At 38.6% G+C, this 16,127-nt stretch overlaps 1 pseudogene; it reads right to left on the reverse strand.

Moving 5' to 3' along the window:
- Positions 1 to 9,447: 9,447 nt before the first annotated feature.
- LOC132062443 (uncharacterized) lies at positions 9,448 to 14,170 on the reverse strand (annotated as a pseudogene).
- Positions 14,171 to 16,127: the final 1,957 nt, after the last annotated feature.

Below are 16,127 nucleotides of genomic sequence, written 5' to 3' on the forward strand. Positions count from 1 at the left end.
GGGAATTCACATACGTAATAAGAATAAATAGAGTTTGTTCGATTTATTCGTTTCGCTACTGAGGATAGAAATATACACTTTAGACCTACTTAGTTGGTTACGGAGAAGTAAACGCGTTCTTGCTACCTCTGACGACCATAGAAATATAGGCGTTATAGTAGCATCTACGAACTTAGAGTAGTTCGAAAGAATATCTGAGATTCTGATTAACCCGTCAACTAGTAACTCAGGAAATTGATAGGTAGAACGATTTAAAGACTCAACTGGATTGTTAGTGGTAATAGTCCTAGATCTATCTCTTCTCCAATAAAAATTTGCTCTTTCTTGGTTGAAGTTCCTTATTTGCTTTTTTTTATTTTTAGTTAGTTTGTAAATATAACTTTGGATTTTATTTCTTGTTTAGATAATTAGCATTAGTTTAATTTAATAAATAGTTAATCATAAATCCCTGTTAGTACAATATCTGAACTTTATTTTTATATTACTTGTACGACCGCATATACTTGCGTGTGTGTTTGGGAGGAACAAAAGACATGTAACAAGTAAATTCCATAGAATGTGCAGTCGAATACTCGTTTAGAGATACTGAATTATAGCATTGAATAATTACTCTCACCAAACGTCACACAATATAATTAGATATTATTTTGACAAAGTACATATCGTAATAGTATAAAAGAAACTGTTGCGTTCTTCTCCTACACCTGAAGACGTAAGGTCGTAGTCAAAAAACTGTCGTACACGAACACTATCCTGCTTCAACTAAAGTCTGCAAAATTCACAACTTTTCTCGAATCGAAGAACAATCTCAGATCCGTGAAGAACTACTACAGAAAATACTGAAACCATTGAAGCCAGGTCCACAGAGGCGGATGGAGCACTATAACTAGGTGAACCCCAAACTTTCGATGCGGTCTATAAATTTATATGTAAAATTTACTAAAATTATAATAAATAGTACATATGAACCCATAACGTTAGAAATATAATGGTTCAATGCTAAAAAATTTAAAAGGTTAAACCCCTGCAGTTTAAATCCTAGATCCGCCTCTGAGCCAGAAACCTTAGGTTAAAGGTCACTGAAAGGAACTTTGAAGTCAGTACAAGGGCAGGATCAGTCAAATAAGCAAAATAAGATCATCTACTTAATTCCCTACTCTAATACCATGTACGATTAGAAGTTGCAAAAGCAAGTAGTGAAAAGAAAACCCTAGGAAGGACGACAGAAGTTAGATATTTTCATTCCATCAAAATGATACAAAATGAATTGATGAGTTGTATTTGGATCCTTCGATCCTTTTATACGTCTGATACACAATTACAAATGCGGACAACACAATTTCAAAACATAAATACATATATAGGTATTGTCACAAACATAAAATGGACTACATAAAATTTGGCCTTCTTATTTTGACCGCTGCAATAATGCAAAACCAATTTCAACTACTATGATATTATAGGTTTGTTCCATGCAGGGGCGGATCCACACCATTGGGTGTGGGTTCGGGGGAACCCACAACTTTTATCCGAACCTTGTATTTATAATGTGAAACCCTTCAAATATACAAGAAATTTGAACTGAGAACTCAATAACAACAGACACTGCTAGTTGGGAACCCACAAGCTTCAAATCCTGCATCCGCCTCTGATTCCATGCATTGGATACTGAACTTCATGCAGAGAGAAGAGCTAAGGGATTTACTTTTATTCAAAAATCTTTCACATGACGAGGACGATCTTGATGAGGTAAAATAAACAACTCCTAATAGAAAGAGGTAATAAATTTAACTTCTTTGAATAATTAATGTAATATAGCCTCTCAATTAGTATAATTTCTACGCTTTCATTGGGAGAATATTGAACTCCACGAGGAGAAAATAGTTAGGGAACCTTCTTAGATGGGAAGTGGCCTTCATGTGAAGAGCTTATAAGAAAATGAAGGCGAAAATAGATTCACGACCCCTTATATAGGAACTATACCTACAAGAATTTCCTTTTGCTGATGTTAGGTCAATTAGTTGACAACTTTACATATATTAGAAATAGTGCTTCTCGTGAAAGTGCAAGAGGGGCGGGGGGGGTGTGAATTGTAACTTTTTCGTTCAGATAGTCGACTATATCGTAATGCAGTAATAAAAGTGCAAAATAAAATTGACGCAGATATTTTATACTGGTTCAGATTCAATGTGAATCCTAGTTCAGTCCCCTTGGGTTGCAAAGGTGTTCTCAGCAACTCTTTGTAAATGTTTTAGTACAATGGTTTGTTTGAATGGAGCTCCTACGTCTACACTCAAACACTCGAAATCTTTTTGATACAATGCCTCACAAACTATTCTATATCTCTCCTTTCTTTTTTTGTTTACACTATATCACTCAAGAATACAATGTTTGTGAAAAGTAAAGCACAGAACTTGAGAGTATGAGACGAAAGTATATCTATCTTTGTCTCTGGAGCCTCGAATATATAGTTTTCAAATGTTTAGCCGTTAGACTCCTTTTTTTCAGCAGAGATATCAACCCAAGATATTTGATCCTTGTAAATTAGGAATATTTGAGGATCCTAATTTCCAAGAATAATGCAAGAGCTTATTAAGACTTGTAACGATCCTTTCTTCCCCGTGGTATCGACTGGTTGTGGGATGCTTGTTTCCTTGTACGTTGTTGATGTGAAATAAAGATTGTACGGGTACTTTCCTTATGCGCCACATTTACTTTCTCCCTTTCCTTGGCGATCACCGACTCGAGTATCCCTTTCGGTGCGAGCCGATGTAGAATTTAGGTAATTTAGACCGGCGTAGCGAGGAAGACTTTTGTAGAGAAGTATAGACGGATTGACTCCTTTTTTGGTTGGTACCGATAAACTTTGGGCGCTAAAAAGATACCCTTCTCTATTTCATCTTCTAGCTTCAATTTCCTATCTCAAAAGGAGAAACAACATCGCGTAGGAGAGATGCTTAACCACATGACGGAGTCTGTGTCCGTGTAGTAAGCCTCCTCTCTTGAGATATAGGGATAAAGGTATATCCTAGTGTAAGCAGCTATTGCTGCCGATAATTGGACCGTCGCGTTCTTCTTGTAGCGTCATTCCCCCAAGGTCGGGTTTGTATTCTTAATGTAAGCAACGAGGTTTAGATTTTGTCTAAGGGGCTCACTGTATATGAACTTCTCACACGTTTGAACCAAAAACCTGAGGCGTCCGTAACTACAGCTTCAAGTTTGGTTATGGTAATGATGGAAATGGTTTTGGACCTCCAATCACTGTACTGGAAATTCAAGATGAACTCCTTCCATGCCAACAATAATAGTACTAAACTTTCAAAAGAAGAGAGATGAGATCAAGCTTTGAAGCGAATCAGATTCTTCAAAAGAAAAGTCTACAAGGGCAGTTTTCGTCATTAAGTAGGCAGCGAGTGGAGTGCATAATCCCCTTTAGAGATAGGGGTGAGTACTACACGAGCTCATGCAGCCTACGCTTACACCCTTTGCTCCTGCTTTCTTGACCACTGACAGGAATACCTAATCCTCTCCTTTTTTTCTTCCTAATGATGAGACCGACCCAACCTAAAGTCAAGGATCTTCCCTTTCTTGATGGAGAATCTTGATTGAATGACACTAGGAACTGATTCGGAGAAAGAAAAAGCTCGAAGAGATTATGGCAGATCATGTTCACCAAGAAATGACCCGAAATCGGATCTCAACCATTGCCGAGAAGAGAAAATACTCAAGGTTCTATATATTCTTTCTTTATTCAATTCATTCCTATCCTTTTAGTTTTCAGTCCCGGGGTTCCTTTCCTGACAGCAGCTCTCTTTTCCCAGTAGCAAGCGAGGCAAAAAAGACCGCTAACGCCCCTTGCATTTCCCTCTTTGAGTTGGCCTATCAGAAAGAAAAAATGAGTGAATGCGCACGAGTACTAATTTGATTAGCATAAATGAGCCTCTTCTGAGCCCTTGAGATTTTACATGTTTGAGCTTTTCCAACTAGCTATGCGCTAAATAGCCCTCTCTAACCTATAGCAATAGTAGTGCTACTAAGCGAAGGCGAAGGAGGAAGTTTAGATTAGAACTTTCTCTTCTCCTTTCGAGTGAATTGAATTACTTCAGCTCGGATGCCTTTGATCAAATGAAAGGATGGATACCTGCCTTTAGCGACTTCGTTCGGTCATTCCTTCTTTACTTGTTCGCTAGGAAAGATTTCGAAATATATTTCCTTCCTTCCGTTCAGGGGCACTCTAAAGGCTTTGCAACCTTCAGAGCTGATTGACAGCCATCGGACGCGCAAAGCACTCCACCTAACTTAGAACAGTTATTTGATGGCATCTGCCAAAAGACCGCAGAGTTGCTTTGACTCAGAGGGTGGTTTTTAGAAAGCGCGAAGACAGAAGACGTCGTAGGGAACCAATTTCTATCGCTCATGAAAGAGGTTGACCCCCATCCTCCAACACTATGTATAGCTAATGAACTCCTCGCCTTAGTCTGTATGGCTAATGAACTCCTCGCTTTAGTCCATTTTTTTCCTTCTTTGGGCTCGGGTAGATAGTAGCCGTGGTAGTAATGCCCTGGAGTTCCGCCTACACCCGAGGCGTCGATCGGAAAGTAATAAAGGATGTTAAACATACCCTGTTCTGCGTCATTATCCGGCTATATCGATATTCAATGTATGAATAAAGGGGCTTTTAAGCGCTTCCCTCGTCTTAGAGCTCCGTATTCAATTCGCATCGGAAACATACACCAGGGCGGTTAGGTAAGGAGTCAGATCAGGCCAACGGTCCTGCTCTGCTTTATACCGAGGAAAGGTTGAGTGAAATCGTTGAGATTAGCCTTCGAATAAAGGAACGTTCCGATGTTCTCGCTCTTCTTCGCCTAAGCGCGCAACTTTAGAAAGGAAAGAATTTCAGAAAGTCATTCTCTCCAACCCCTTTCTATCTAAGAGAGCGAGAGAGAGAAGCTAAGTTTCGTTTTTTTAGCTGTTTTAGCTCCGCGATCGCTCGAACCGTACTAGTCTACGCTCACCAACATTCCCGTCTCGACACCGACAGCTGGGGTTGATGGGATAGCAGAGATAAGTTTCTCTCATTTATCTCACGGTGGCCACAATCATGGAGAAAATAGTTGGACAAGAGTAATCGTCCGACGAAAGGAGCTCAGCTCAGGGGCCTGTGTGCCTTGTTTCCAAGACGGATGTTTTTTTCTCATCGTGTAGCTGGAGAATTCGAATACCACTACATCCTTCCATTCCTCAGGAAAGATGATCTACAAGTTCACTGCCTCCACTCGGGCATACTCTTTCATAGGCTCGACACAGGTTGTGAGGTCGGGTCCTCTCTTCTCTTCATGAATCTCAGTTGGAAGCCCCCCGTCGAAGGGTTTGTGTGAATAATGGAATGGTTAACATTACTCATTTTAAACTCTCCCACTGTGGTTGGAGCAGCAAACTCAGATTCGGCAAGAATCTTATTTTTTGGCCAGTTCAAGCCCTACCTTTTTCGTTTAGTCTGACTATTTTCCGAATTCTATTTATGAATGAAAGCTACGTTTCGGCAAATAGGCGCCTCTCTTTTCTCGCTCCTCAAGAAAGACGGCTAGAAACTTCCTTTTAGGAATGGCTTCCTCACTTGTTTGATTTGAAATGGGAGCTTACAATTTCCTAACTGTAGTAGGAGCATTAGATTTATATGAATGATTTTTCCACAAAGGACTCAGAGATGAGGATCTTCATTTTCGCTTAAGCTTCGAGGCTTTGTGGGACTAATTGATTGGATACCCAAGACCCATAATATTTCCTAGGAACAGCTTCTACGACGATAGGCTTGGATTTTTCTGATAGTGGAAATGCCATAAAGCACGACCCAAGATCCATGATACGAAAACCAAAATCAGAATAACGACGAAAAAGACATCATGATGTAAGTCTGTTATTCCTTGCCAAAATCAAAAGAACAAAAAAGGATGCCTGCTTTGGTACCGTTAGTCCAATCTTAGACAAAGAGCAATTTAGATATGAAGCACTGCTAGGTAGACCCTTAGTTTCACTTGGTTGGGGCAGAGTTTCAGCCTGCCTTCCACCGAATATAAAAAACCTTAGAGGTCTCACAGTCAGGCAGGCTTATACCATTACGCTCACGAGCAGAATCTTAGCTTGAGCCTACCTTCGCACACCTCCATTACTCTTTAGGAGGCATCCGCCCCAGATAAACTACCCACCTCGCAGTGTCCCGCCTCCCCCCGAAGATTGCTCAGGATAAGTGTTTGGGTAAAAAAGTCAAGGAGGGTGTAGTCAAGGATAGTATTCCCGAGGAAAGTGATTCGCGAGAAAGGAATAAGAGATAAGGGCGGAGATCTGAAATTATTCAAAAGCTCACTAGTTCTCGCAAGAGGGAGGCACAGCGAGCCAAACCATTTTATCCTTGCGGCCGTGCAAGGACGCGGGGATATAGCAAGTAAGCAGCAAGGTTCTCCCCTTAGGACCGACTACAACAATCTCACTTGCTAAACGAACCACTGCTGATGAAGTGCCCCATACCCGCACTAAGGGGTAACCTGAGATAAGGTATAAAAGCAGTCTAATCTACCGCCAACTGTCAGAATGAAAGTTTGTTCAAAGTGCAAATGGTGGAAGACGATCAGAAGCAGAGAGCATAGCTAAAAATGTTCAAAGCAACTGCTTGCTGCAACTACAGCCCGGCCAACTCGGTCAATCTCCAGGTCCCTAATGAACGAGTCATTCACTTTTGTTTGATCAACAAGGGGAGGGGTGGAACTATTAGCGAGTTTTATGTGACATAGCGTTAGAATTCTCCGATTTAATAGAGTCAGCAAGAGGGAGGGGTCCACCAGAGAAAATGCAACACGATAGAAGAGTTCGCTCCTCCGCGTAAGATCTTCAAAAATGACTAGTCAGTCTATTATTTGTGGTAGCCCTAAGAGACCTTTTTCCTTTCCATATATTGTATTAAATAAAAGCTAAAGCACTTTCTTGGTTGATAAATTAAGACTGCCCCTCTATCTGAATGAAAGCCCGAGGGAATATGAAAGCTATCCACCAGATCTTGGAAACAAGGCACACAGGCCCCGAACTCTGAAACTACCCTTCCTCTAAGACTGGAATCAGGAAGAGCATGCTTGTTTCCTTGTATAGCAGATTTGATTTAATGCTTGACTCCCCATGATTGTGCAGATTTAAAGGCTTGAGTAAAACTGATTCTTGTTCCAAAAATATGCAGTAGCCTATTTTTATTTAGCCTTGAATTCCTTTCCTTATGCAGCCGACTTGGGCTTGCCCTTCCTCGTTCACCGACCGAACTCCCGTTGTCCATTGGGCTTGGCGTGTCCAATCCATTTAGTTGATCCTTTAAGTATAGTACCTACACACCAATTTGTCATCATTAAAATCATAACACTAACAATCTCCCCCTTTTTTATGATGATAAAAAAAAATTACTCAAAGTGAGTGTAAGTGTAGTCAACTTCCCTGGACTTCTCCCCCTGAGTAGTTGACTGGTCCAGAATGGACTCTTTCTCCCCCTTTGGCATCAATCAGAAAGAAAGACACATAGTAAAGGCCATAATAATAATATAGCAAAACTACAAACTATAGGTTAGATTATAAGGCTGAACGATCAGCCACAAGCTGTAGTCTACAGATAATTAAGCAAAAATAACATAGTCAAGATGGACTAATGGCCAAAACCAAAACCAAAAAAGATTGTCTTAAACAAACAGGACAGAACATAATTAATCCTGCTCCCCATCGATCGTTGTTACTTATAACTCCCGACTCCCGTTCGTTGAGCAAAGGGCTGAAGAAAGTACGCTAAACTGTTAACCACAGCTTCCTTCATAGCGACCAGAGTTGCAGTGAACTTAGCAGGCAGACCATCAACAATACCCTGCAGTTTAGTAGCCAACTTGCCTGCTTCCCTTAAGCCACCATCAATCTTAAGACGCAGTCGAGCAATATCAGCACCAGTTTCTTTAGAGACATCCCTGACTTTTTCCATATGAAAATGAGTGACACAAGGAGATCTTTGAGGGAGTCAATTTTGTCATCAAGGACTGAGAGCTTAGCAAGAATATCAGAGGGATGATCAGATCGGAGGTTGGAGGAGGAAGGTTTGGATGATTGAAAAACAGGTGGACAGGGTTGGTCAAGTTCCTTATCTACATTCTTTTTGAGAACCCATACGTCATCCATAAATACATATCCCATGCTAACAAATGCTCTAGAGTCATAACATTGTTTAATAAAAATAGGGGGGTGGTCATCAAGATTAACATGATGGGCTTCCATAATGCGAATAATAAGCATATTATAGGGCAAGTTGGTAGGATCAGAAGCAAAGTCCAACATATGGTTCATGACTAGGGAGGAAAGGTGGACCTTACGTTTCTTAACCAGACAATAGGTGAGAAGAGTATCACGCTGAGTGAGGGTTGACAAAGAGCCTACATGAGGCAGTATAGTAGTAGCAACAATGTGAGCAATCACACGGGTCTCAAAAGACAAATGTTTGGGGCCTAAGGCTTTGGGGAAGGGAACCAGTTGAGTCAAGGGAAATAGACCGTTTAGCCTCTTCATAAGTGACCTCAAAATCAGATGGCCAGGAGTTATGAGACAAAGCAGAAAAACTAGAGCTTTTGATATTGAACATTTCATCAAAACCAGAGTTGTCAAATAGAATACGAGTGCCAAAAACAAGGGTTTCAAGTTCATCATCTTTCGTAGCTCTAAGATTAGCATAAAACATGTGAATATGATGTTCATAAACTCGAGTAGATGCATAGGAGAAAAGATTTACCCAACTTTGAAAGTCAAAAAACTGCTGAATATTGCAATGTAGTGACGAGATTACATCAAAATCCACTATTCTACCATGAGCAAAAGATTTACCTTTAAGGGAGTGAAATAGATCAGAGTTTGGGGTGGACCAGAAATGGCGACGGTCAAGAAAGGCATTTTCATAGTCAAACTTAAATTTCTTGGAAGACTCACCACAAGCTTCAGTTGCATGGTCACGTTTGCTCGAGGAACGAAGAGACAACGAATTTGTAGAGTTGTGAAGGGAGGAATCAGAGCCATCAGATTCGACATGAATAGGGGATGAGGCTTTACCTTTGTTTTTGTTTCTCGTGCTTTTGCGAGTGGAGAGAGAGGAGTGTTTCTGAGTTTTAGCCATGGATTGGAACGGAGGAAAACTATTGAGTGAAGACTGATAGAGGGATGGATGGTTTTAATAAAGGTTGTGAGAAGACGGAAGAGTCATGGAATTGGAAGGGTTTATGGGGAAGTGGAAGAGGTAGTGGGAAAAATGAGAAGACGGCAGAGAGTGATGATGATATTTATTGAAAAGCGAGCATTGGGGAGGAATTAGGGTGCGTTTATCAATGAAAGGACAGAGGGAGTTTCAGAGAAGGAAAATTAATCAATTTACCAAAAATAACATAGTTATACAAGTTTATCCATAATTCCTAGAGATTCTCTAAGCATGCAAAATCTTTCCTCAAGTAAGGGTTTTGTAAAAATATCAGCAAGTTGATTTTTAGTGGAAACAAACTGTAATTCAATGGACCCCTTGATTATATGTTCTCTAATAAAATGATGTTTAATATCTATATGTTTTGCTCTAGAATGATGCACAGGATTTTTTGATAAACATATAGCACTAGAATTATCACAGAAAATTTTAACAGGTTTAAATAGTAAATCATAATCACTTAGTTGATGCACCATCCATAAGAGTTGAGCACAGCATTGCCCAACAGCAATATATTCAGCTTCAGTAGTAGAGAGAGAAACACATCCTTGTTTTTTGCTATGCCAAGAAATTAATGATTTTCCAAGTAATTGACATGAACCACTTGTGCTTTTTCTATCATCCTTATCTCCTGCAAAATCAGCATCAGAAAATCCTTCTAGATTGAAGGGATTAGTTTTGGGATACCATAATCCATAGGAAAATGGTTCCAAGTAAATATCTAATTGTTCGTTTTACAGCACTAAGATGAGATTCCTTAGGAGCTGACTGAAAACGAGCACATTTACAAACACTAAACATGATGTCTGGTCGACTAGCAGTAAGATATAGTAGAGAGCCTATCATTCCTCTATACTTAGTTTCATCAACTGCTTTACCTGTATCATCTATATCAATGGAACATGTAGGACTCGTAGGAGTTTTCATAGCTTTAGCATCATTTAGACCAAATTTGTGAACAAGCTCCTTTGTGTACTTACTTTGACAGATGAATATTCCTTTGTCCGATTGATGAATTTGAAGCCCCAAGAAAAATGTTAGTTCGCCCATCATACTCATTTCGAATTCACTTTGCATGAGATCAGAAAATTCCTTACACAAAGATGGGTTAGCACTTCCAAAAATAATATCATCTACATAAATCTGAATGATTAAATTTCCAGATGAGGATCTTTTAATGAGAAGAGTTATATCAATCTTTCCTCTAGAGAACCCATGTTCTACTAAAAGGTGCTTAGTCGATCATACCAAGCTCTAGGAGCTTGTTTAAGACCATATAAGGCCTTACTTAGCTTGAACACATGATATGGGAATTTAGGATTTTCAAAACTAGGTGGTTGTTTAACAAAGACTTCCTCTTCAATAAATCCATTTAAGAAAGCGCTTTTAACGTCCATTTGAAATAGTTTAAAACCTTTAATAGCAGCATAAGCAAGTAAAATTCAAATAGATTCTAACCGTCCAACAGGAGCGAATGTTTCATCATAGTCGACTCCTTCCTGTTGTGAGTAGCCTTGGGCAACCAGTCGAGCTTTATTCCTCACCACTTCGCCTGCTTCATTCAACTTGTTTCTGAACACCCATTTTGTTCCTATTACTGATCCTTTTTCAGGCCTGGGAACTAGATTCCATACTTTATTTTTGTCAAACTGATCCAATTCTTCTTTCATCGCCTTAATCCAATGATCATCTTTTAAAGCCTCATCTACTTTCTTAGGCTCGAGTTGAGATATGAGTGCTAGATTTGCATTATTTTTACGGGAAGCTTAAGTCTTCATTCCTTCATTTATATCACCAATAACAAACTTTTTAGGATAATCAGGCTCACTTCTCGATTCGTTTGGAACGGGTCCAATCGTAAGATTAGTCGACTCATCAGCTGAGGTAGTTTCTTTTAATGAGAGAGTTTGATCAGTTGGGGTAGTAGTCGTAGTGACTGAAGACTAGTAAACATCTTCATCTGCAAATTTTTCTTTTTCAACTAAACGGTTAGTGTCATCAAAAATAACATGAACAGATTCTTCAATAGATTTAGTGCGTTTATTGAAAACTCTATAGGATCTGCTATTATTCGAGTAACCAACGAAAATACCTTCATCACTTCTAGGATCAAACTTACCAATGTTGTCCTTTCCATTGTTGTGCACAAAACATTTGCACCCAAAGGAGTGAAAATAGCTAATATTAGGTTTCTTACCATTCCACAGCTCGTAAGGGGTTTTCTTTAGAATAGGTCGAATCAAGCACTTGTTTAATACATGACATGTTGTGCTTACAGCTTCTGCCCAGAAGTGATGTGGCATATTGTGTTCTAAAATCATTGTTCTAGCCAAGTCATGTAAAGTTCTATTCTTTCTTTCAACGACACTATTTTGCTGAGGAGATCTTAGTGACGAAAAATTATGCGCATAACCTTGTTCATTGCAGAAATCCTCAAAGGCTTTGTTCTCAAATTCTCCTCCATGATCACTTCTTATGGAAGTAATGTGGTAGCCTTTGTCACGCTGAATTTTCTCACAGAAAAACTTAAAATTCTTTAGAGTATCATCCTTATGAGCAAGAAATATAACCCAGGTAAAATGAGAGAAATCATCAACAATAACGAAAGCATACCTTTTTCCTCCAATGCCCAACAAGGTCCATGTGTAGAAGCTGCAATGGTTTAGAAGTAGATACAATATCTTTGGAATTAAAAGAACTTTTTGTTTGCTTATCTTTCTGACAAGCATCGCAAATATGATCTTCTGAATAATTTATTTTAGGCAGGCCTAGAACCAAATCGTGTTTGGCTAATTTTTCAATTAGCCGCATGCTAACATGTCCAAGTCTCTTGTGCCAAACCCAAGGATCTTCTCCCATAGATGCCAAGCAAATATGTCCAGCTGGACTTTTAACGGAGTCGGGCACATATACATTTCTTGTTCTCCGTCGCCAGAAGAATTTCTTTTCCAGCTTTTGTCTTCTATAACACAAATGGCCTTTTTGAATCTTACCTCTAAATCAGAATAACACAATTGACTGATATTCAAGAGATTATATTTGAGTCCTTCAACCAGATAAACGTTAGAGATATCACATGAATTATTAAAAGAAATAGTTCCTGTACCAATTACCGTTCCTGTTGAATTGTCACCAAAAGTAACTAGTCCTCCATCAAAATCAGTAATTGATTTGAATAAGCTTTTGTCACCTGTCATGTGATTGGAACACGCACTATCTAGATACCATTTCCCTTTTCACCTCTTCTTGTAGTGTTCCTGCAAAACAAGGTAGTTACTTTCTTTTAGGTACCCAAGCTTCCTTGGGTCCTTGAGGGTTAGTGCTTTGATGATCAGTCTTGGGTTTCCATATCCAACTTGGAGAAGGTGTATAACGAAATCTACATTGAAAATATTTATGACCCGTTTTTCCACAGCAAAAACATTTTTGTGAAAAGTGATTTTCAGAAAATGACTGAGTAGTCGACTTATGAAAGTTTCTTGGAGACTTTCTGTCAAGGGTTTGAAAACTTTTATTAGACTGATTTGTCTCCTCATAATTGGTTGACACATCTTTAGAATTATCAGAGGTATTGCTGCTATTGATAGGTCTTTTCCCAGTGGACTTGTTGTTTCAAGTCGATTTGTTAGATTTAACTAAGCTATGACTGGTGGACTTGCGCAACCCATTAAGTTGCAGTTTCAAGTCATCAACTTCTTCTTGAAGAAGATTCCTTTCTATTTCAACTACTTCTAGTTTAAGTTCCCAGTCCCTTCGTTCCCTCTTAAGCTTTTTATATTCATTAAACACCCTATTTAAATCCTCGAGATTTTGGTCAAGCAACTTTTGAGTTTCGCTACAGTTGGAACAGTGATAGGGTCTTATCTCGCTAGTTTCACCAATTGCCATGAAGCAAATGTTTTCCATATCTTCCTCATCATCTTCAAAGACTTCATCTTCACTCCAATTGCTGAATGCTCGTTGTTTTTGATAGTTTTTTGATGGTTTCCTCTTTGCATCAGGGCATTCAGATGCAATGTGGCCATGTTTTCCACATTCGTAGCATTTTCCATCATTTCTTTGAACAGCGGAGGATTTACCTTTCCTGAAAATTGAATTTCCTTTTCTACTGTTTCTTGATCTTCTCATGGCTTCAATTACATGCCTAGAGATCATAGCCACTTCTTCTTCCTTGAACTCATCATCAGATTCTTCAGCCTGTGACTTGAAAGCAACCATTTTCTTCTTTTCATCCTTTTTATATCTTTGAATATGATTCTTTTCAAAGGCCATCAGATTTCCTCTTTGTTCATCATATGTAAAATTGTCCAGATTTCCATCTTCTAAAACAATTGCTTTTGTTTCCCAAGTTTTGGGTAGGCTTCTGACAAGTTTTCTCACTTGTTGAGAGTTAGTGTAAGTCACACCAAGAGATTTGAGTTCACCAATGATTTTGCTGAATCTGGTAAACATTGATTCAATGTTCTCATCATCCTTCATGCTAAAGGCTTCATAGCCATGCCTTAGAGCATCGATTTTGGTTTCTCTTACTTTTGATGTTCCTTCATATGTGACCTCAAGTTTATCCCACATTTCTTTTGCAGTCTCGTAGTTTGATATTTTGGCATATTCCTTTCCACTAACTGCACAGTACAATAAGGCTATTGCTCTAGCATTTGTTGATAGAGTCTCATGTTGTTCTTTAGTCACATCATGCGACTCCAAATCAATTTTTGTACTTAAATCTTTTGCATCCACATTTGGAATAGGTTTAGGTCCTTTCTTGATCACAATCCATGCTTGATAATCTATTGATTGCACAAAGATCTTGAACCTTTCTTTCCAATGGCAGTAGTGTTCACCATTGAAGTAGGGTGGCCTCGTTGTGGAGTGCCCATCTTGTAAAATTGCACCAGGGATCTGATATGCAGCCATTTGATCTTTTCTCACTTGCTGTTAAGCAATGAAGTGTGAGACCTTGCTCTGATACCAATTGAAAGTGCAAGAGGGGGGGGGGGGGGGGGTGAATTGTAACTTTTTCGTTCAGATAGCCAACTAACTGAGAACACTAGTCGACTATATCGTAATACAGTGATAAAAGTGCAGAATCAAAATTGACACGTATATTTTATACCGGTTCGATTCAACGTGAATCCTAGTCCAATTCCCTTGGGTTGCAAAGGTGTTCTCTCGCAGCCTTTGTAAATCGTTTTGGTACAATGGTTTGTTTGAATAGAGCTCCTACGTCTACACTCAAACACTCGAAATCTTTTTGATACAATGCCTCACAAACTATTCTATATCTCTCCTTTCTTTTTCGTTTACATTATATCACTCAAGCATACAATGTTTGTGAAAAGTAAAGCACAGAACTTGAGAGTATGAGACGAATGTATATCTTTCTTTGTCTCTGGAACCTCGAATATATAGTCTTCTAATGTTTAGCCGTTAGACTCCTTTTTTTCAGCAGAGATGTCAACCCAAGAGATTTGATCCTTGTAAATTAGGAATATTTGAGGATCCTAATTTCCAAGAATAATGCAAGAGCTTATTAAGACTTATAATGATCCTTTCCTTCTGTGGTATCACCGTTGCGTGATGCTTGTTTCCTTGTACATTGTTGATGTGAAATAAAGATTGTACAGCTGCTTTCCTTATGCGCCATTTGCCTTGTTGGAGTGATGCTTGTTTCCTTGTATAGCAGATTTGATTTAATGCTTGACTCCCCATGATTGTGCTGATTTAAATGCTTGAGTAAAACTGATTCTTGTTCCAAAAATACGCAGTAGCCTATTTTTATTTAGCCTTGAATTCCTTTCCTTATGCAGCCGACTTGGGCTTGCCCTTCTGTTCAGCTGACTGAACTCCTGTTATCTATTGGGCTTATGTGTCCAATCCATTTAGTTGATCCTTTGAGTATAGTATCTACACAACAATTTTTCATCATTAAAATCATAACACTAACATCTCGGATATAATGGAAGAATACCTTTTAATTTGTTTCATTGAGAAAGTACAAAAAAAAAAAAAAAAGTGAAGTATAAAACTAGCAATCGGGGTGGGGGTGAATCCCACAGTTTGGCTATGGGCTCAATTGAACCCATAAGTTTATCCTAAACCAGTGAACTTGTCCGCGCTTCGCACGGGTGAGTGCTGATAAATTTATAGATTTGTTATTATTTAAATTTCAAACATATTTTTACTACTATAGTTCTTTTAAGCTTTGTTTAAATGTTACTCCCTCCAGATCAAAACAAGAGTCCACTTAGTCATTTCAGACACCCCTTAAGAAACTATTCGCTCAATATGTAAATTGACTAAACTACCCCTAATTAAATAGGCATTGGGATTTGATCACATAACACTTAATAGGGGCAAATTTGGAAAGATAAGGTTAATTGTTTCTTGATTTAATAAGTGGACACTTTTTTTTATCCAAGAAAAAAAGGCTAAGTGGACACTTTTTTTTTATCCGGAGGGAGTATAAACTATGAGGAATATTGCTAATTGTTAGTTTTCCTACATCGCTTAAATATACGTAAATATATTTCACAACTAGAAAAGATATCAATAATCAAATTTACGTTTAATGAACTTTTAATATGTTGGCTTTCATATAAAGTGCAGCTTACAACAACACTAAAATTCGATCTGGTAGGAGAAGGAGAATAAACTGTAGGTATTTGGATGAGCAGGAAACGCCAAAAAAATGTGGATATTAGCGATTTATCGAGGCCTCCCTTCACCCATATGTAAAGCCTTTTCAAATGCTAAATGATTCGCTCTTCAAGTTTATAATCACCCTTCCTCTCAGGTAACGTAACTGCAGTATAGTACAAGAAAACGTAAAAAAAAATAAAGTAATAACATACTCATAATTTTTTTTGTTAAT

Source organism: Lycium ferocissimum, chromosome 7 (assembly GCF_029784015.1).
Source record: "Lycium ferocissimum isolate CSIRO_LF1 chromosome 7, AGI_CSIRO_Lferr_CH_V1, whole genome shotgun sequence".
Lineage (NCBI taxonomy): Eukaryota > Viridiplantae > Streptophyta > Magnoliopsida > Solanales > Solanaceae > Lycium > Lycium ferocissimum.